The 22,519-nt window shown below is 37.5% G+C and overlaps 1 protein-coding gene across 1 annotated transcript in view; it reads left to right on the plus strand.

The window, feature by feature from the left end:
* Window positions 1–1,695: 1,695 nt before the first annotated feature.
* The window catches only part of LOC128642489 (uncharacterized), a 99,658-nt gene continuing 78,834 nt past the window's right edge, over window positions 1,696–22,519 (plus strand). Inside the window, exon 1 of the mRNA XM_053695269.1 lies at window positions 1,696–1,836. The gene's annotated coding sequence lies outside the window, so the exon portion shown is untranslated. The remainder of the gene's footprint in view (window positions 1,837–22,519) is intronic.

The raw sequence follows: 22,519 nt of genomic DNA on the forward strand, positions 1-22,519 counted from the left end.
TTAAGAAGCTTTAAAGGCTGCATACAAATGTATAAAACACAAATAATGGCATATGATAAATGTTGCAACACCATTTTTATATGCGGTTGCAGGATAACCTCTGTCTGCTGTTTTCCCTTCTTCATTGCTGCTGCAGAGGTCCATTTGTGAGTTGCAGCCATCTTGTTTGCTTGGTCAGTCCTTGCATTCTTAATACAACTTTTTCAAGGGACCGCAAAAGCTCTTGCTGTGGGCTGTATGTGATCCATAGGACACCAGTTGGCCATTCCTGAAAGGGAATATTAAGCTTAAAGTGAGGGTAAACGTTCTCTTTTGTATAATAAATAAAATATTTTAGATGGACTTTAATTCATCAGCTGTAATGAAGATGCGCTATAACTTACTTTTTAATATAGCAATGACATTCTAATACCCTGTGCTCTGGCTGCCCACTTCAAAAGTAATTTTTGTGAGCTAAAGGTTTGAGCTGTTCTCCAATCAGTTCTCTAGTCGTATGGCAATTTTGTTGTAGGTAGATCGCTGATTGGAGAACAGTTCAAATTACTTTTGAAGTGGACGGCCAGAGCGCGGGGTATTAGAATTTCATGTCTATATTAAAAAGTAAGTTATAGCCCATCTTCATTACAACTGATGATTTAAACCCCCTCTAAAATATTGTTTTAATTCCAGATCTGATTATAAAAAGTGGAAGTTAATCATCACTTCCTAAAAGTTCAGGACATGTTATATTTAATACAGAAGACAGAATTACAACAGTTTATCCCCTTCTTAAATATGAAACTGAAAAACAAGAAATAAACAGTGCCCATCCAATTCAAGGTAGTATATAAACAAATTTAATAAAGCCACAGATCTTCAAATAATGCACTTACAGTATAAAAATGACAACGAGCATGTCACAAGGCTTTCTGACGTAATCTGTAGCTAACCGTCCTGGACACCGGTCCGTTCCGTGGAAGACCAGCTGTTAATGCTCTTATCAGGGAACCGGATACAGTATCTATGGATCTAGAAGCAGTATCTTTAGATCCAACGCTGTCTTTACCGGAAATATCCCAGAGGCAGTGGTAAGAACACGTTAGGGTAGTCCGTGATGGGGCGTAGATATGAGCTTAGATAGTCAGTAATGTCTTTGTAAACACAAAGCTATGTTAAAAATTTAAACACCTCACCTCACACCGTCAATCTTCAACCCCAAAATACTGCCTAGTGCAGTTAATTTATTAAAAAATAAAGATGCTGCTATCTTTATTTTTTAATAAAATACACTATTTTGGGGGCATTTGAGGCACATTTATAAAATGAATTAGAGGTCAGATCTCTGGTTAATTTTATAAGTGCTAATTGCTACCACGAGTTCGCAGTAGCAATAACCAGCCACTTGTAAGCGCTGGTTAATTATCGTAAATTTGCCCGTTTGTAGGCACGCGATAATTTAGTGCTCCACTTGTAATCTAGCCCTCATTGTTTTCACTTCAAGATACCGTAAGATTTAGGACACAAAGTGAAAGAAAAATAAATAAAATACAAAAGGAAAACAAGCAAAAGTGACTGAATATGGGAATGAACATTTCAGAGTAGTTCAGCCCACGTTAAAATAATGCTTGGAAACTACGTGTGCTTTTAACAGGAAAAAGAGTTCACATGCCAGTGTGGGCTGGGTTACTGAACTGTTAATGCACTATCAAGCTAAAGTGAGGGGAAATAATCTGTTGGTTTTGATCTTTACGAACTACACACTTTTGAGGACTATGCACACACATGTAAAAGAGAGGACAGAAATCTTTATTGTCACTCACTCACTGTGACAACCGTATGGTTGTGGAAAGCCTTAAAGTAAGTAAAACTTCAATTATTGTTCTTAGAAATGAAACTGACTGCAAGGAATGACCATGAGAAATATGTACTAAACTGTTCTCTTATTAAAAGGACGGCGCCACTAAAATTGTAGAGGATTTTTTACATATAACCAGTTACTGTCTATGTTTTATTTGCCAGAAATTCATCACATAGTTTAAAATACAATTTAAAGCAAGTTTTTTAATGATAATAAAATGATGATCATTTTGGTGGCTTCATATACAATACAATATGAAATTACTCTGAAATATATAATGATGCTGTTAATAGGCTAACAGTTTATTAACCCTTAGGCTCACATATAGGACCAGAGTGCAAAAGTTAAAGGGACATAGCTCTCTAATGTTTTTTTCTGTCTTGGGTATGATAAAAATAGTTTTTGCTTGAAAAAAAAGTATAAGTAAAAGCTGCTTATACATTAAGGTGTAGTATATAGTAAAACTGTGTTCCCCTTAATGTGTTTCCAATTAGTTTTTATACTAGCTGCATGATATAAATGGACCCTTTAGGTTTATTTTCAGATATCAAATTGCTGTTTTTGCTTTTTAAAACCACAATCCATTACAAGGGGCTGAGCTTGCAGGTAGAGCAGACCTTTTTATCTTATCACTCTATAAACACAAAGGCTTCCTTATCTTTTTATCTCTGTGTATATATACTGAGGGCTCGATTCTCTAAAACTCTCAAGTCTTGCGAGATTCTGTAAGATGCCTCATCAGTATTAAGGCCCCTCAAGGATTGTTTTAACCCCTTAATGACCTTGACATACCCTCCCTCCTGCTACCTTCCTAAAATAGTGTGGTCTCACTACTGACGGTGACACAGCGCTTTAAAAAAAAGCAACCACCATAGAAAGACAAGGGAACGTACATTAAGGGATTAAAGGACATTTTTAACTTGGGAATTATGTATCTCAGCGTATGTTTGTGTACAAGTAATAGCTAAATTGTTGATCTTGTAACTAGTTACTATATGAACATTTACTTTTATGTTTATGTATCTTTATAAAAATGAGGGAAAAAACATCAAATGTTATAGTCTGGAGAGAAATTGCTCAAGACCAAAAACTCCCTTGTCCCTTTATTTTTTTCACAAATCCTGTGTGTCATCTCTTTGTTTCTTCCACTCTCTCCCTCTTTCTCCTCTCTCCTCTCACTCTCTCTTTCTCTCTCTTCTTCTTTCTCATCTTTTTTTTATCTTCTTATTTTCCCCCTCTCTTCTTCTTCTCTGTCTTCTCTCCCTCTCTTCTTCTTCTCTGTCTTCTCTCCCTCTCTTCTTCTTCTCTGTCTTCTCTCCCTCTCTTCTTCTTCTCTGTCTTCTCTCCCTCTCTTCTTCTTCTCTGTCTTCTCCCCCTCTCTTCTTCTTCTCCGTCTTCTCTCCCTCTCTTCTTCTTCTCTGTCTTCTCTCCCTCTCTTCTTCTTCTCTGTCTTCTCTCCCTCTCTTCTTCTTCTCTGTCTTCTCCCCCTCTCTTCTTCTTCTCTGTCTTCTCCCCCTCTCTTCTTCTTCTCCGTCTTCTCTCCCTCTCTTCTTCTTCTCCGTCTTCTCTCCCTCTCTTCTTCTTCTCTGTCTTCTCTCCCTCTCTTCTTCTTCTCTGTCTTCTCTCCCTCTCTTCTTCTTCTCTATCTTCTCCCCCTCTCTTCTTCTTCTCTGTCTTCTCTCCCTCTCTTCTTCTTCTCCGTCTTCTCTCCCTCTCTTCTTCTTCTCTGTCTTCTCTCCCTCTCTTCTTCTTCTCTGTCTTCTCTCCCTCTCTTCTTCTTCTCTATCTTCTCCCCCTCTCTTCTTCTTCTCTGTCTTTTCTCCCTCTCTTCTTCTTCTCTGTCTTCTCTCCCTCTCTTCTTCTTCTCCGTCTTCTCTCCCTCTCTTCTTTCTCCTCCTCTCTTCTTTTCTTCTCTCTGCTCACTCCCCTCTTCTCTTTCTCTCTCTTCTTTGTCTCTCTCCTCTCCCTTTTCTTTTCTTTCCTCCCTCTCTTCTTCTCTTTCTCATTTGTCTCTCACATTTCTCCTTTCTTCTTCTTTCTTCTATTTCTCTCTTATTCTTCTCTATTGTCTCCTCCTCATTTTCCATTTTACTTCTCTCTCCTCTTTCTCACTCTTCTTCTTTATCTTATCTCTCTCCCCCCCTCTTTTTCATCTCTTTCCTCTCTCTCTTCTTCTTCTTTTCTTCTTCCTTTTTCTCCTTTTTTTTCCATCTTCTTAACCTTCTCTCTCCTATCTATCCTTTTCTTTCTCCTCTCTTCTTGGGGCCTATCTATCCAGCTCTGAATGGAGCTTGATGCCCTGTGTTTCTGGCGAGCCCGCAGGCTCGCCAGAAACAGCAGTTATGAAGCAGTGGTCACAAAGACCGCTGCTCCATAACCTGTCCATCTGCACTGAGCAGGCGGACAGACATCGCCGGAAATCAACCCGATCGAGTACGATCGGGTTGATTGACACCTCCCTGCTGGCGGCCCATTGGCCGCGAGTCTGCAAGTGGTGGCGTTGCACCAGCAGCTCTTGTGAGCTGCTGGTGCAATGCTGAATACGGCGAGCGTATTGCTTGCCGTATTCAGCAAGGTCTGGCGGACCTGATCCGCACTGTCGGATTAGGTCCGCCAGACTTTCTTAAATAGGGGCCCTTGTCTTCTCTCTCATCTCCCTCTTTTTTGTCTCTCCTCTCTCTCTTATCTTTATGCTCTCTCATCTCTCACTTTCTTCTCTCTCATCTCTTTCTCTCTTCTCTTTCCCCTCTTTCTCTCTTCTCTCTCCTTTCTCTCTCCTCTCTCCACTCTTCTCACTTATTTATGTTTCTTCTCTCTTCTTTCTTATCTTTCTCATCTCTCTCTGTCTTCTCTCTCCTCTCCCTCTAGACCTCTGTCTCCCCTGTCTCCTTTCTCTCATCTTTATCCTCTATCATCTTTCATTCTCTACTCTCTCCTCACTTTCTTCTATCTCTTCTCTCTCCACTCTTCTCATGTATTTATCTTCTCTCTTCCCTCTATCTCATCTCCCTCTCTGTCTCTCTTATCTCCCCTTTCTTTTTCGCTCTCATCTTTATCCTCTCTCATCTGTCATTCTCTTCTCTCTCCTCACTTTCTTATCTCTCCTCTCTCTTCTTTATTTCTTTCTTTCTTATCTCCCCTCTCTCTTCTCTCTCTCCTCTTTATCCTATCTCATCTCTCATTCTCTTCTCTCTCCTCACTTTCTTCTCTCTCCTCTCTTATCTCCCCTCTCTCTTCTCTCTCTCATATTTATCCTGTCTCATCTCCAGGGCCACCACTAGAAATGTTGGGGCCCCTGACTTAACCATTGATCAGGCCCCCCCCCCCCTTCCTTTACATGTGCAATTTTTGACCAAGTGACTAAAACGTATATGCACTTTATTCTTAAGTGTCTATTTAAACTTGGAAATATTGTAAAGGTAGTAAAATACAAACACACAGACACACTGATGCACTGAAACACACACACACACTCACACATAAGGATTCACATATAGACACTCTAGCAGACACGCAAAGAAACACACTCAGATACAGACACCCAAACAGAAACTCAGCACTTGTTTACATTGACCTGACAAGTAATGAGGTAAACTACAGTTTTGTAAAAAAAAAGAGATTTAGAAAACAAAATATGTTGTTCTGATTATCTTTTTGTAAAGAAAGATGCCAACTAAATGATGACAACAGCATGTTAAATGGTAGATTGGTGACTTCCGGAAAGGTCTCATTAGTCTCAAAGTCTGTAGAAAGATGTGAATAATCAATAGTAAGGTCAAAATGTCCTAAAAAGGAACAGACAATGGACACACACACACATAACAAACTCAAACTTGCACATACACCCAAGGAAACACCGACAGAGACAGCCTCAGAAAACACACAAAGACATACATACACACACACCCACAGAAAGCACACAAAGACGTACACACACATAGAGACAACCACATAAAACACAGAAAGACATACATACAGAAAACACACACCCTCACAGAGACATCCACAGAAAACACAGACATACATACATCCATACACACACACACACACACACACCCTCAGAGACCTCCACAGAAAACACAGACATACACAGAGGCATCCAGAGAAAATACACAAAGACAAACATACACACACCCTCACATAGACACCCATAGAAAAAGCAAAAAGACATATGCACACACCCTCACAGACATCCACAGAAAATTCACAAAGACATACACACCCACCCTCACAGAGAGACCTAAATACATACACACTCATAGAGACACAAACCAAAGCACAAAGACCTAAACACAGACACCCACAGAAACACTCACAGGAAGAAACATGTATGCACCTTGCATCCCCTAAATAAACAGTGTGTGACATGCATGATAAAAAATTGCAGAAATTAAGAGATCACTTTTTAAAGAATCATATTTGTAAATGTGCAAACAAAAATAATTCTGTGAATTCAAAACTGTACATTAATGATCTGGGTAGATGGCTAGATGAAGAAAAGTACTTTTAAAAGGTTGACATATGTTTGTTTGATTTTTCCCCATTTTCCCCAACCAAGAGCACCACTTCAAATATAGTGTTCCAATCTGTCAGCTGTACTTATGGATTTTGAAAATGCTGTACTCTATATGGTCTTGGTGGAACCATAAGCTGTGGTACTCATACCATTAGATCTGGTTAAATGCAGGATTTAGGCTTGTTGGTACATATTTCAAAATGAAGTCAGCTGCAGTGTAAACTGAACAGTTTTAAGTTAACCTGTCTCATTTCAAACACTGAACAATCTTAGTCTGAGAGTATAACATGTTATGCAGATGTAAAAATCTTAGATAAAATATAAAAGGCCTACTTGCATCTGGAAAGTTCTTGAATAAAGGGGCAGTAAACTGGAATGTTATATATATATATATATATATATATATATATATATATATATATATATATATATATATATATATTAATGCATATCTGCCAAAAGGGCACCTACCATATGTGTATTGAGGAGGAAAATTTTCTGCATGGTTTTGAATATAGAATTTCTACAGCATTGTCAAATAGTCATAAATACACTGCTGCTAAAAAAATGTGTTTTTATGGACCCCTGGCCCCACCATACAACTACTACCACACTGAAGTTACAATCTGAAATTGCACAAAGAAATAAAAAACATTTGCTACGTAAGTCCTACCTCCTCTGCAAATGAAAGTCATCTGCCGTCTGACTCAGGCACACACTGTACAAACAAAGTGCCAAGTCTGTCTCACAATGTGCATAGTGGTTTAGTGCACACTCAGATATCCTCTCAAATGCTAATACTATACTCCTTGTAACAACATTTCCCATACTCAATTAGCACTCTGCTGTAGTACCAACTGGTGGCTGCCAAAATATAAAAAACAAACAAAAAAAAACACCTTTTTTTTAATTTTTTTTAGTTCTTGCCTCATGGGGCCCCCCTTGCCCATTGGGCCCCTGACAGGAGTCACCCCTGTCACCCCCAGATGGCGGCCCTGCTCATCTCTCATTCTCTTCTCTCTCCTCACTTTCTTCTCTCTCCTCTCTTTCTCTCTTATCTCCCCTCTCTCTTTTCTCTCTCATCTTTATTCTGTCTCATCTGTCATTCTCTCCTCACTTTCTTCTCTCTTCTCTCTTATCTTCACTCTCTCTTCTCTCTCTTATCTTCACTCTCTCTTCTCTCTCTCCTCTTTATCCTATCTCATCTCTCATTCTCTTCTCTCTTCTCACCTTCTTCTCTCTTCTCTCTCTTCTCTCTCTTCTCTCTCTTCTCTCTCTCCTCTTTATCCTGTCTCATCTCTCATTTTCTTCTCTCTCCTCTCTTATCTCCCCTCTCTCTTCTCTCTCTCATATTTATCCTGTCTCATCTCTCATTCTCTTCTCTCTCCTCACTTTCTTCTTTCTCTCTCTCTCTCTCTCTCTCTCTCTCTCTCTCTCTAGAGGAAGAGCTTGGTGTGAGAGCACTGACTGAGGCTGTGTGTTGCAGTGTAGCTTGGCTTAGCTTGCTGTTTTTTTGCTGTTGGTTAGGGTTTTTTTCTGGGGCTAGCCCAGAATGGCTTCAACTTCAGGGGGAAGCTGTCCCAATGTATTTAGGTTTGAGAATTTGACCAGAAGGCATGGGGTCAGGATTAGCTCTGGAAATGATGTTAATGTTGAGAATTGTGTGTTAGCTGTAGGGAAAGTTGTTGGTTGCAGTAATATTAAGTCTGCATCAAGAATGAATAAATCAGTGGTTGTTTTTGTGAGCACTGAACAGCTAGCTAACAAAGTAATTTCTGAGGGTGTTGTCATTTTTGGAGTTTTTTATACTGTTCTACCCTTATCTACTCCAACTGTGAAAGTGCTTATTTCTAATGTGCCTCCTTTTTTGAGAAATGAACAACTAGCTCATGATTTATCTCGTTATGGGAAATTGACTAGTCCCATTCGCATGGTTCCTTTAGCATGTAAAGCAAATGAGATTAAGCATGTTATGTCCTTTAGAAGACAGGTTTTTATGATACTTAAGGACAGTAACAAAACTCTAAATGTTGCTTTAAGGTACAAGTTGGATGAATGTGACTATATTGTTTTTGCTAGTACTGAGCAAATGCGCTGTTTTAGTTGTAAAAGTTCTGAACATCTAATTAAGGACTGCCCTGATATAAAGCAGAAAGCAGCAGCTGAAATTGCTGCAAATGAGCAAGAGAATTTGGTTTCTGATTTGGAATCAGGGGAGTCTTCTTCATCTGAGGACAGTGAGCAAGATGAGAAAATGGAGCAGGAAGCTGTAGTTTCTCTTTCTAAACTGCAGGAAAAAGATTTAGCTGTAACTGATAAAGTGCAGAGTAAGAAAAGGCCTTTTAAATCTGAGCTCATTCAGGTAGGGAGAGAAAAGGTTAAGAGATTTAATGAAATAAGTGGGAATCAAATGGAAGGAAATAAAATCTCAGTTGTGGAAGGGAATAAAGAGGATGTTTCATATAAGAAGATAGAAAATGCAGTTGGTGATGAGGTGAAGGAAAGTAAAAGTGTTGCTGGATGCAATAATAATTCTGTAACTAGTTCAGTAAAAGTAAGTGGTAAAGCTGATGAGCCCAGTTCACAAAGTGTTAATCCCCCAGTTTTGCAGACTACTGAAGGAATACCTGGGGCTAATGATTCCCCAGCTGCTCTTGCAGCATTTTCAGAGAGTGAGAAAGATGTTGAAATTTCTGATTCTCAGGTTTCTCTACCTGCAGCTCAAAATATGACTGCAAGTTATTCTCTGCAGAGTATTAATGAATTTTTAGATATTACTAAAAGGAAAAAGAATGTTGAAATACAGAATTCATTTCCTGATCTTGTGAAGTTTGTAGATTCAGTAGAGTTCTATTTTAAACGTGCTAGTGAGGAAGAGCTCAGTAAACAAAATAGGTATCGTTTAAAAAAATTGTTACAAAAGGTTTGTCTTTCCCTAAAGAGTAATGATGATTAGCAGACATTTGTTTTTTTTACTCTTTCCTCTGTTTGCTTACTTCATGTTTTGTGATGGGTAAAAATGTGAATAAGATGTCCTTTGGGACATTAAATGTTAATGGGTGTAGAGGTAGTGAGAAGAGAGCTACAATTTTTTCATATTTAATACAGAAAAAAGTGAAGATATCTTTTTTACAAGAAACTCATACAGATTTAACTAATGAGAGTGTGTGGTTTAGAGAATGGAGAGGGAAGTGTTTTCTCAGTCATGGCTCTAATACAAGTGCAGGAGTTGCAATTCTTTTTTCTGAAAATATAGAACCAGATTCTGTAGTAGTTGAAGAAATCATTAAAGGAAGGCTTCTAAAGGTTGAGGCTGTATTTGGAGGGGTTAAATTTTGTCTTATGAATGTTTATGCACCTTGTGTTGCTACAGAAAGAGTTACTTTTTTACAAACTTTAAGCAAAGCTTTAACTTGTATTCAGTTAGGGACTGTGCTGCTGCTAGGGGGAGATTTTAATTGCACTGTAGATTTTAAAATTGACAGGAATCATTTGGAGCCTTCCCCAATGTCTGCTAAAGAACTGCTTTCTGTTTTAAATGTTAATGATTTAGTTGATGTCTGGAGAATGTTTAACCCAAAAATTAGACAATACACTTGGGTCAGTTTAAGTGAAATTTGTATTTCTGCTGCTAGACTGGACACATTTTATGTTTTTAAGCATAATTCAAATATTTTTATTGATTGTCAGATTGTTCCTAATGTTTTTTCTGATCATGCAATGGTTCTTTGTAATTTAGTTCTGCCATCAACTTCCACCCATAGTTCATATTGGCATTTTAATTGTCAGCTTTTAAAGGATATGCAATTTTTATAATGTTTTGCCTTTTTTGGAAACAATGGTCAGAAAGAAAAAATGATTTTGCAACATTAAGGCAATGGTGGGATATAGGAAAAGTACAAATAAAAGTTTTTTTGTCAACAGTATAGTCAGCAAATGTCTGCAAGTGTAAATAATAGCATGAGAGTTCTGGAGCAGGAAATTTTGCAACTCCAAAAAGCCTTTGATAGCTCTTTTAATGTTGGGTTGTATGATCATTTAAAGTTAAAAAAAACAGTTGTTAGCCAACCTATTGGATAGTAGGGTTCAGGGTGCGCTAGTAAGATCTCGCTTTCAAGTTGCAACAGAGATGGACATATCATCACAGTATTTCTTTGGACTTGAGAAGAAAAATGGACAAAAGAAAGTGATACTTTGTCTAAAGGACTCAAATGGTTTGGAGCTCACTGAGCAAAAGGAGATAAGAAACTTTGCTGTGGATTTCTATACAGAACTGTTCAGGAGAAAAGTCTGTAATGGATCCGATTCTGCTACACAGCAGCTCCTCTGTTCTCTCCCAAAGATCAAGGATCGGGATGTGGAGGACCTTGAAAAACTTTTAACATTTGATGAACTGACTTCTGCTTTAAACAGTTTGCACAGTGGCAAGGCCCCTGGAATTGATGGGCTTCCTGTGGATTTTTATAAGCATTTCTGGACTATAATTGGTGAAGATGTTCACTTGGTCCTTAAGGAATCCTTACAGGTCAGAGAGCTGCCCTTAAGTTGTCGGCGTGCAGTGATAACTCTGTTGCCTAAAAAAGGTGATTTGACTGATATAAGAAATTGGAGACCAGTCTCTCTGTTATGTACAGACTATAAACTTTTTCTAAAGCTTTGGCAATGCTCCTGAGAGAAGTTATAGGTTCTGTAGTGCACCCTGATCAAACCTACAGTATTCCTAATAGGTGTATTCATGATAATATTTCTTTATTAAGGGATTCTATAGCTGTTTCCAAATTGTTTAATATTAATGGGGGTATAATTTCATTAGATCAACAGAAGGCTTTTGATAGAGTTGAGCATGATTACCTCTTCAGTACTTTGCATGCTTATGGTTTTGGTCCTCAATTTATTTCTGCTATACAACTTTTATATAACAATATATTTAGTTTTCTTAAGATTAATGGTGAACTTAGTAGTCCTTTCCCTGTACAAACTGGTATTAGGCAGGGATGTCCACTTTCTGGAATGCTGCTCTTGCAATTGAGCCTTTACTGATTAAATTAAGAGACCATCTGGTAGGTTTAAGTTTACCTCACATACAGGTTCCTATTTCTATAAAAGTATCTGCATATGCTGATGATGTATATGTGTTTGTGTGTAGTAAACAAGATGTTAATGTGCTCTGTAATTGGCAAAAAATATATGAAATCGCTTCAGGAGCAAAAATAAACTGGCCTAAATGTAATACTCTCTTGCTTGGGGAATGGAGTGAGGATTTTCCACCAAGTCTTCCTGAAAAATTAGAGTGGAACAGATCTGGTTTTAAGATTCTAGGAGTTTTTTTAGGCTCAGATGAAGTTATGCATTTGAATTGGGAGGGAGTTTTAGACAGGATAGAAAAGAGGTTGCAAAAATGGGAATGGCTGCTGTCTCAGTTATCATATAGAGGGAGAGTTTTAGTTATTAATAACTTAATTGCCTCTATGATGTGGCATAGATTGATTGTTTTGAATCCGCCCCTCTACTTTTAGAAAATATTCAGAAAAAATTACTGTCATTTTTTTGGGATTCAAATCATTGGCTTAAGCAAAGTGTTTTGTTTTTACCAGTAAGTGAAGGTGGTCAGGCTTTAATGGATTTAAAAAGCAGAACAGCAGCTTATAGGCTTCGTTTTTTGCAGAGACTATTGTTTTATGATGGTTATGCCCCTTGGAGATACCTTGGTTTTACGCTGCTTCATAGAGTAGGTGGTTTGGGGTATGATCAGCAGTTGTTTCTAATAGATTTGGGTCAAATAGATGTAACCAATGCTACCCCTTTTTATGTCAGTGTTTTAAATGCTTGGAAATTTCTAAAACTTTTACGGAATGAGGAATCTTTAAGTTTTCCCTGGATTTTGGAGGAGCCTTTGTTTTATAATCCATCTTTAAACATTGAACATTTTAGTTCTAAGAGTTTGGTTTCCATTTTTGTAAAGGCTGGAGTTACTAAAGTTAAACATTTAATAGACTTTACTGATTTTAAATGGGTTTCAGCTTCTGATTTGGCAAGAAAAGTACAAATTCAGTCAGTTAGGTTTGTTTCTCAGCTGGTGGAAATGGTAAAGTCAGTTCTTCCTAAAAGCACTTTATATGCATTAGAAAGGAGTTTTGTTGAAAATAGTTTGGCTGATGGTTTTTTTTCAATACCATCTTTACAAGTTACTTCTGCTGTTGATTATAATTTTGATTTTTCTGAAAAACTTCTTTGTTTTAAAACTTTGTATAATTTAAGTTTTAATAATATAAACAAGAAATTAATGTATATCATGTGCGTGAAGATCTGTCATTTTCACCAGCTTAAAACATTTCCTGATACAAAGTGGAGGGAGCACCTTGATGTTTTAACAAGTGTTAGACCTGCTTGGAGGACTTTATATAAACCCCCAATTCTAAAACATTCAGGCGATCTACAGTGGCGAATAATTCATGGTATAATAGCTACTAATTCTTTTTTAAGTCATATTAATCCTGAAAATACTGAATATTGCCCCTTTTGTACATCAGTGAGGGAAACTATTTATCATATGTTTCTTTTCTGTCCTAGGTTAGGTGGTCTTTTTAATTTGTTGAGTGATTTATTTTTAAAATTGCATTTTGACTTTTCAGGTACTACTTTTATCTTTGGAATTCAATACAATTTTGTTAAAAGGCATTATATTGTTTTAGCTAACTTTTTGTTAGGACAGGCAAAGTTGGCTATTCTTAAAAGTAGAAAATGTAAGTTAACTGGTGTTGGTATGACTAATGTATTACATCTGTTTAGTTTATTAGTAGCATCTAGAGTACAGATCGATTATCAATTCTATAAGATGATTCATGATTTAGAATCATTTAAATCAAAGTGGAGTATAGAAAATGTAATTTGTGATATTGAAAATGAAAATTTGATTATGCATTTGTAAAAAAAAAAAAAAAAAAGTTGTTTTATGTAAGATTGTAAAATAAATTATTTTAAAAGTCAAAAGTCATCTCTCATTCTCTTCTCTCTCCTCACTTTCTTCTCTCTCCTCTCTTTCTCTCTTATCTCCCCTCTCTCTTCTCTCTCTCCTCTCTTTCTCTCTTATCTCCCCTCTCTCTCTTCTCTCTCTCATATTTATCCTGTCTCATCTCTCATTCTCTCCTCATTTATCTCCCCTCTCTCTTCTCTCTCTCATATTTATCCTGTCTCATCTCTCATTCTCTTCTCTCTCTTCACTTTCTTCTCTCTCCTCTCTTTCTCTCGTTCTCTCTTATCTCCCCTCTCTCTTCTCTCTCTACTCTTTATCCTGTCTCATCTCTCATTCTCTTCTCTCTCCTCACTTTCTTCTCTCTCCTCTCTTTCTCTCTTATCTCCCCTCTCTTCTCTCTCTCCTCTCTTTCTCTCTTATCTCCCCTCTCTCTTCTCTCTCTCATCTTTATTCTGTCTAATCTCTTTCTCTTCTCTCTCCTCACCTTCTCTCTCCTCTCTTCTCTCTCTCCTCTTTATCCTGTCTCATCTCTCATTCTCTCCTCATTTATCTCCCCTCTCTCTTCTCTCTCTCATATTTATCCTGTCTCATCTCTCATTCTCTCCTCATTTATCTCCCCTCTCTCTTCTCTCTCTCATATTTATCCTGTCTCATCTCTCATTCTCTCCTCATTTATCTCCCCTCTCTTCTCTCTCTCATATTTATCCTGTCTCATCTCTCATTCTCTTCTCTCTCTTCACTTTCTTCTCTCTCCTCTCTTTCTCTCGTTCTCTCTTATCTCCCCTCTCTCTTCTCTCTCTCCTCTTTATCCTGTCTCATCTCTCATTCTCTTCTCTCTCCTCACTTTCTTCTCTCTCCTCTCTTTCTCTCTCTTTCTCTTTTATCTCCCCTCTCTCTTCTCTCTCTCCTCTTTATCCTGTCTCATCTCTCATTCTCTTCTCTCTCCTCACTTTCTTCTCTCTCCTCTCTTTCTCTTTTATCTCCCCTCTCTCTTCTCTCTCTCATCTCTATTCTGTCTCATCTCTCATTCTCTTCTCTCTCCTCTCTTTCTTCTCTCTCCTCTCTTTCTCTCTTATCTCCCCTCTCTCTTCTCTCTCTCATCTTTATTCTGTCTCATCTCTCATTCTCTTCTCTCTCCTCTCTTTCTCTCTTATCTCCCCTCTCTCTTCTCTCTCTCATCTTTATTCTGTCTCATCTCTCATTCTCTTCTCTTTCCTCACTTTCTTCTCTCTCTACTCTTCTCGCTTATTTATGTCTCTTCTCTCTCCTCTCTTCTATTTCTGTCTCCCTTCCCTTTTCTGTTTTATACAGTACATGCCTATCTCCATCCCCTCTACTCTTTCTGTCCCCTCATTTTCTTTTATGGTTCAAACAGAGCATACGGTTAAAAAATACAAAACCTTCCAAATTACTTTATTATCAAATGTATGTTTTTCTCATGGTATCTTTTTGTTGAAGAGAATACCTAGATACATAGTGTGCACATGGTGTCAGTTTTGCAAGAATGCTTTGGAACGCTTGACAGCAACTGTGTTTCCACAATGTATAACATTGTTAAAATCATTCTTGTAAAAACTACCTGCTTTTCAACATAGGATACCATGATACTTAAAGGGATATTCTAGACAAAACTGAGATCTACACATTTCAGTTTTGAGCATAAGCATTTTTGTAATATACATGTATTAGCAAAAATACTTCTAATAAAAGCTATAGCTGTTTTAATAGTTTATTTAAAGGGACATTCCAGTCGAAATTCAAATGCACATAGATGAATTACATCTATGAATTGAAACATATTTGCAATATACATGTACTGACAAAAATGCTTCTAGTAAAACTTATTACTGTTTTAGTGTTAACATGATTCTCTGCACGTGCATGTGAAGCATAGCTAGATATTTTCAGGGCACCAGCATTTTAAATACTGCAGTTGTTCAGAGATCCAGTGGGGCTTGTATCATGTCAGTAATTAACAAATTGAGACATTGGGGCCTATTTAACTACCTTCGCTGAATGCGGAGAGCAATACGCACTCCATATTCAGCATTGCGCCAGCAGCTCTTGTGAGCTGCTGGTGCAACGCCACCCCCACAGATTTGCGGCCAATAAGCCACCAGCAGGGGGGTGTCAATCAACCCGATCATACTCGATCTGGTTGAATTGCGGCAATGTCTGTCCGCCTGCTCAGAGCAGGCGGACAGGTTATGGAGCAGCGGTCTTTAGAAACACCAGAAACACGGGGCTTCAAGCGCCGTACGGAGCTTGATAGATATACCCCATTAACTGATGATGCAGACTCAGTGATCTGTTTTAATTAAAATGCTGGTGCACAGTGCATACTTAAATACACTTTTAAAACAGCTATAGCTTTTATTAGAAGCATTTTTGATAATAAATGTATATTACAAAAATGCTTCTATTTAAAACTAAAATGCACCCATGTGAATTACAATTTTGACTGGAATGTCCCTTTAAGTATGCACTGTGCACCATCATTTTAAACACATCACTTGCTCAAAGATATTGTAAACTAAACAATCTACACAACAAAAGGGTGAGCGCTAATAAATAGCTAGTAATAACCTCAATGATATATGAGCATGTAAATACAATTAGAATTGCCAGCAATTTGGCATATTAAAGGAAAGTTCAATTTCAGATTAAAAAGTGTATCTTTCTTCCCAACGATGGCAGCCTCTACCTTTTCCTTAGGATGCAATATCCAAAGGTGGCAGAATTCTGTGTGTTAGGTTCCACTCCAAGCAGGTGCAGGCAGGTAAAATCACTCACAAGAGTATTTTTACAAATTAAAAAATACTATTTATTAAAAACAAATTAAAATACATGTACAAAGGAGTGAACTTTGTGAGTGATTTTACCTGCCTGCACCTGCTTGGAGTGGAACCTAACACACAGAAGTCTGCCACTTTTGGATATTGCATCCTAAGGAAAAGTCCCTTGGTGGTGAGCTGACACACCTTACCATAATATGCCAGCTTGCTCCTACTAGCACATAAGTGTGCTCATCTAACAATTAATGACTGATATCCTCTGTGGGTGAGCTGTCACACCTGATAAAATCTGCAGCCTGTCCCTACAAGCACATAGGTTTGCTCCAGAGCCTTGTGAGTACCCATTTGGCTTTTTTTCTGTGGCTTTGTGCTTATTTGATGATACTACACATGAGGCGCCCCTTTGTTTTGTCTTTTATATAGTAACACTTGCTCAAAGAGCATAATGTGCTTGTACCATCTGGTAATTATTTAATTTGTTTTTGCTGACATGATATAAGTCCCACTGGTACTCTGGGCAGCTACAGTATTTAAAATGCTGGTGCACTGAGAATATCTAGCTATGCTTCACATGCACGTGCAGAGATAAATACTAAAACAGTGATAATTTTTACTAGAAGCATTTTTGCCAATACATGTATAATGCAAATATAGTTCTATTCAAAAAATGTAAATTATCTAGGTGCATTTAACATGCATTTACAATGGATAGTTATTTAAACTGAATGCAATATCCAGATCATGAAAGTTTAATTTTGACTTTACTGTACTTTTAATCTTCCTTCATTTGTGGTAGCTTCCACATGCGCAGAAAAATATTCCAGACAAGCCCCCCATTACCAGGACAATTTGGGGATTTCATGTCCCTTTAAGTTTATCTCATCCCATATCTGTATCTAATAGGGCTCAGCCTAGAAACGGGCAGTGATATTGTTTTATGCAAAACATGTTCTTGTTGATGAAAACATTAAAATAATATGCTTTCACTGGGTTAGAAAATACAAAAGCAGTATAAGAACATAGACACAGACACACATTCATAAATACAAACACAAACATGCATGCACACACAAATATACATACGCACACTATAAATACACACACACTGTACACACACTGACACATATATTCATAAATAGAAACACAGACATGCATGCACACACAAATATACATACACACACTATAAATACACACACACTGTACACACACTGACACATATATTCATAAATAGAAACACAGACATGCATGCACACACAAATATACATACAAACACTATAAATACACATAAACTGTACACACACTGACACATATATTCATAAATAGAAACACAGACATGCATGCACACACAAACATACACACACACTGTACACACACAGGCACACATATTCATAAATACAAACACAGACATGCATGCACACACAAACATACATACACACACTAACTACACACACACTGTACACACACAGACACATATATTCATAAATAGAAACACAGACATGCATGCACACACAAACATACACACACACTGTACACACACAGGCACACATATTCATAAATATAAAAAAGCGAGACATGCATGCACACACAAACATACATACACACACTAACTACACACACACTGTACACACACAGACACATATATTACACATATATTAATAAATACAAACACAGATATGCATGCACACACAAACATACATACACACACTAACTACACACACACCGACACATATATTCATAAATACAAACAGACATGCATGCACACACAAACATACATACACACACTAACTACACACACACTGTACACACACAGACACATATATTCATAAATACAAACACAGACATGCATGCACACACAAACATACACACTAAATACACACACACTGTACACACACTGACACATATATTCATAAATACAAACAGACATGCATGCACATATACCCTGCCCAGAATGTATATAATAGTTCATCTATAATAATTAGACATTATGTGATGTACTCTTGAATTGTATGCCTTTATTATCAAACACAAGCATATATGTTTCCATGTATACCTCTCTCTCTTTAATATATGTAATCTTAGGGTTAACTTTTGGGCTATTATGCTTTTAGCCAATCAGATAGTTTTTAAGTCTTTAAATTCCACCTACAGATGTAATTAATCATGTCTATGATTACGGTCCTTGTGACCGAAACCGGTCAGACGTTCAGTATGGCCCAGGATATTATCTGTTTCCTGTTGCTTTTAATCTAACCTAATAAAGTGTGATTTTTACTTTGTTCATCGTTGGAGGCTCTCCTGGATTCTTTTTTGCCATTTTTAAAATGTAGTTCAGAGTTTTGTTTTTTGGAAACGTCATGTTCCTGTCCAGAATAAACCAATGTTTTCTTGTATGACCCCATCCATAACAGACAGTCCCGTATGTCTAGGATGGCTATTGGCTAAGAGGTGGAAATGTCACCCCTTTTAAAAAAAGGGAGCTTTGCTGTGGGCGACTGGAGAAGCTTAGTTTAGCCAGGAGGCCGCAACAAAAAAAGGTAAATTTAACATCACTGAAGGTCCCATTAATTTTTAGTGCTGGCAAATCCTAGCACTTTTGACTTTTTTAATTGGATTTACCATCACTTTATTAGATATCGAAAAACAAATCACATTCAAAATCAAAAAAATATTCTATTCAAATTAATTTAAAAAATATTATGATACAATCTTTAGAACATAATCTGCACATAATCCCAATATCAATTTTCCTTTCATTTACTACTGCGCATGCGCTGCATTGCCATTAATCATTATCTTCTCTGTGCATGGAACGACTTCCACTGTCAGTGATACTAGCATCTCAAAAATATTTTAAAAGCATTACTAAACAAATACATTAAAAAAGGTTATAAAACACACATGTGCACAAGAGAAAAAGTTAAAGAAAATAAGAGACAACTTCAGCTTTTATATATCAAGACATGACAATGAGACACATTAGTTTACATGGAGCAATTGCGTCTTAAAGGGATAGTCAAGTCAAAATTAAACTTTCATGATTCAGATAGAGCATGCAATTTTAAGCAACTTTCTAATTTACTCCTATTATCATTTTTTCTTCATTCTCTTGGTATCTTTATTTTAATGTAAGCTCAGAAGCCAGCCCATTTTTGGTTCAGCACCTGGGTAAAGCTTGCTGACACCAATCAGAAAGTGTTACCTAGGTGCTGAACCAAAAATAGGCCAGCTCCTATGCTTACATTCTTGCTTTTTCAAATAAAGACACCAAGAGAACGAAGAAAATTGATAATAGGGGGTAGATTTAACAACTGTCGGACGGACATAATCCGCTGTAGCTGATCATGTCCGCCCGACATCGCTAAATGCCGACAGCATATGCTGTCGGCATTTAACATTGCACAAGCATTTCTAGTGAAATCGGCCAATCGGCCGCTAGCAGGAGGTGTCAATCATCCCAATCGTATCCGATCGGGCTGATTGCTGTCCACCGTCTCACAGGGGGCGGATATGTTAAGGAGCAGCAGTCTTATGACCGCTGCTTCTTAATTTAAGTTTCAGGTGGACCTAAAACTTTGAGGGTAGATTGCAGCATCCACTGCTTGAAAAATCTACCCCTAGGAGTAAATTATAAAGGTGCTTAAAATTGCCTGCTCTATCTGAATTATGAAAGTTTAATTATAACTAGACTATTCCTTTAAATCCTGCATGAGTCACACTTTAGGTCAAAAATCCTAATCATGCTTGAACTACACCCTGGAATGCCTGCTGCAAACTTTATTTGTATCAAGACTACTTTAACAAAACTTAAAGGGCCACTGTAAGTAAATATTTTCTATGCCTGTTACTAACAAACTACCCCAAATACGCTTTTTATCAATAGCATTTCATTAACATATCTCTACCGTATATCAGAAATCTTGTCTGCAAATTTAATTGTTTTCCAAACCCACTCCGTGGGTATCCTTTGCTCTGTACCAATCCGTTTACAATACCTAGGTTTCAAAATGGCGCTTTAAACACAAAGTTATTGGTTTAAGTATTTTGAACATGCAGTGCTGAAAATAGTGGGCAGGATAACGTGACATCATCGGCGAATAAAAGATATAACTTTTAGAACGTTATGAAACTTCGTTTTGGAGAAAATATAGGTCAGTAGGTTTTAATTAATGTTTATTAACTTTAATATGTTAGTTGTTTAGCTTAAAAATTATAACAGAATGTAATCCTTTAACTACCAAAACATAACAAAACAATATTAAACATTTCCACGTCTTTACAAATCCCTTTATGCAGAAGTAATAATAAATACAAAAATCACAATAATGTGGTTTACACTGAAAATAATATAAAGTAAAAATATAATAAATGTGCAACAAAAACATTTTATGTGTGGTTTTTGTTGCGCAATTTTATTTTAAGTTTACATTTTGCAGAAGTGTTTCTAAAGGGTTGCAGCTGTACTTTATTGCTTATCTGTATTTCTAGCAGTTCATGTCTAATTTGGATGCTATTGTGTATTGGGCCATTAAAGGAATATGAAACCCAAACATTTTATTGTGTAAATCAGACAAAACATACAATTTTAAAAGGTTTCCAATTTACTTCTATTATCAAATTTGCTTTGTTGAAGAGGTTCCTGGGTAGGCATCTGGCGCACTGTATGGCAGGAAATAGTGCTGCCATTTTGTGCTTTTACAAATGGATAACATTCTTGCAAAACTGCTGCCATAAAGTGCTCCAGAAATGGGGCGGCTCCTAAGCTTTCATCCATGCTTTTCAACCAAGGATACTAAGAGAATGAAGAAAAAATGATAATAAAAGTAAATTAGAAAGTTGTTTAAAATTGCATGCTGTATCTGAATCATGAAGTAAAAATGTTGGGTTTCATATTCCATTAATACAACTAGATGTTAATGGTTGGACTGCCCTCTTGCAATAGGTTAGAAAAGAGATGACATTAGAGTCAGTGAATTTCATACATAGGGCCCCATGTACTAAAAGGCGTGAAGACAGTTTCTCAACTTGCTGCATAGGGCAGCGGATCTGTTCGTCCACTGGCCCTTATGCAGCGTTACACACTCCGCTGATTGTGTAATGCCTGCCCCTTCTCTCGTGGGACCAATTGAGTGAGAGAAGGGACTGTCAATCACAGAGAACGAGCGAGCTCTCTGTGATTTCTCTTCAATACCTCAGAGGTGGCGAAGAGTGTAAGAAGCAGCTGTCTAATGCCCATAGCTTCTTACATTGCGGGAAGCAGGCTCGCATATATGAACCGGCCCTGCAAGGGCTCCAGGGCAGCTTACACAGCTTCGTACATGGAGCCCATAATCTCAACTGAACAACAAGAACCCTCTGCAGCAAAATGAGCATCTATAAATCTAGACCACTGTCTAAAACTCCTCTTAAGATAGGGTGGCCAGACATTATTATTATCGGTTATTTGTAGAGCGCCAACAGATTCCGCTGCGCTGACATCTAGTTTTTAACACTATGGGGCCTATCTATCAAGCTCCGAATGGAGCTTGATGCCCCGTGTTTCTGGCGAGCCTGCAGGCTTGCCAGAAACAGCAGTTATGAAGCAGCGGTCACAACGACCGCTGCTCCATAACCTGTCCGCCTGCTCTGAGCAGGCGGACAGACATCGCCGGAAATCAACCCGATCAAGTACGATCGGGTTGATTGACACCTCCCTGCTGGCGGCCCATTGGCCGCGAGTCTGCAGGGGGTGGCGTTGCACCAGTAGCTCTTGTGAGCTGCTGGTGCAATGCTGAATACGGAGAGCGTATTGCTCGCCGTATTCAGCGAGCTCTGGCGGACCTGATCCGCACTGTCGGATCAGGTCCGCCAGAACTTGATAAATAGAGGCCATTGTCCCAAGTTTTTGAAGGGATTCCTGTTTTTTTTTTATCATAGCTGTTTACTTATTAGGGGCTAGATTACAAATGCTATAGCGAAAACTCTGCTGGGATTTTCATTTTTGCGCTAGTCGGGTTACACTGGTATTACTTTTTTTAAAAAAAAACATTTTTCGCTAGCGGTAACCTGTTTAGAGCAAAAATTGGAACTTTGCGTGCGCGTTCACATATTCCCCCATAGAAGTCAATTGAGAAGAAAAAGTTGAATAAACACCCCACTTTCGCACAAACACCATCACATATTGTCATTCGTGCTAACCCAACATGAAAATATGAATATATCACAATCCAATGTTCTGCACATAGAAGAATATGTTCTTTTTGTTTATAAATACATGTTTCTACATATATCTGATGGTATTTTTGTACAATATATATCTATACTTTTATATATACAGTATATATATATATATATATATATATATATATATATATATATATATATATATATATATATATATATATATGTGTGTGTAATTATAT

This window comes from Bombina bombina, chromosome 11 (genome assembly GCF_027579735.1).
Source record: "Bombina bombina isolate aBomBom1 chromosome 11, aBomBom1.pri, whole genome shotgun sequence".
In the NCBI taxonomy this organism is placed as follows: Eukaryota; Metazoa; Chordata; class Amphibia; order Anura; family Bombinatoridae; genus Bombina; species Bombina bombina.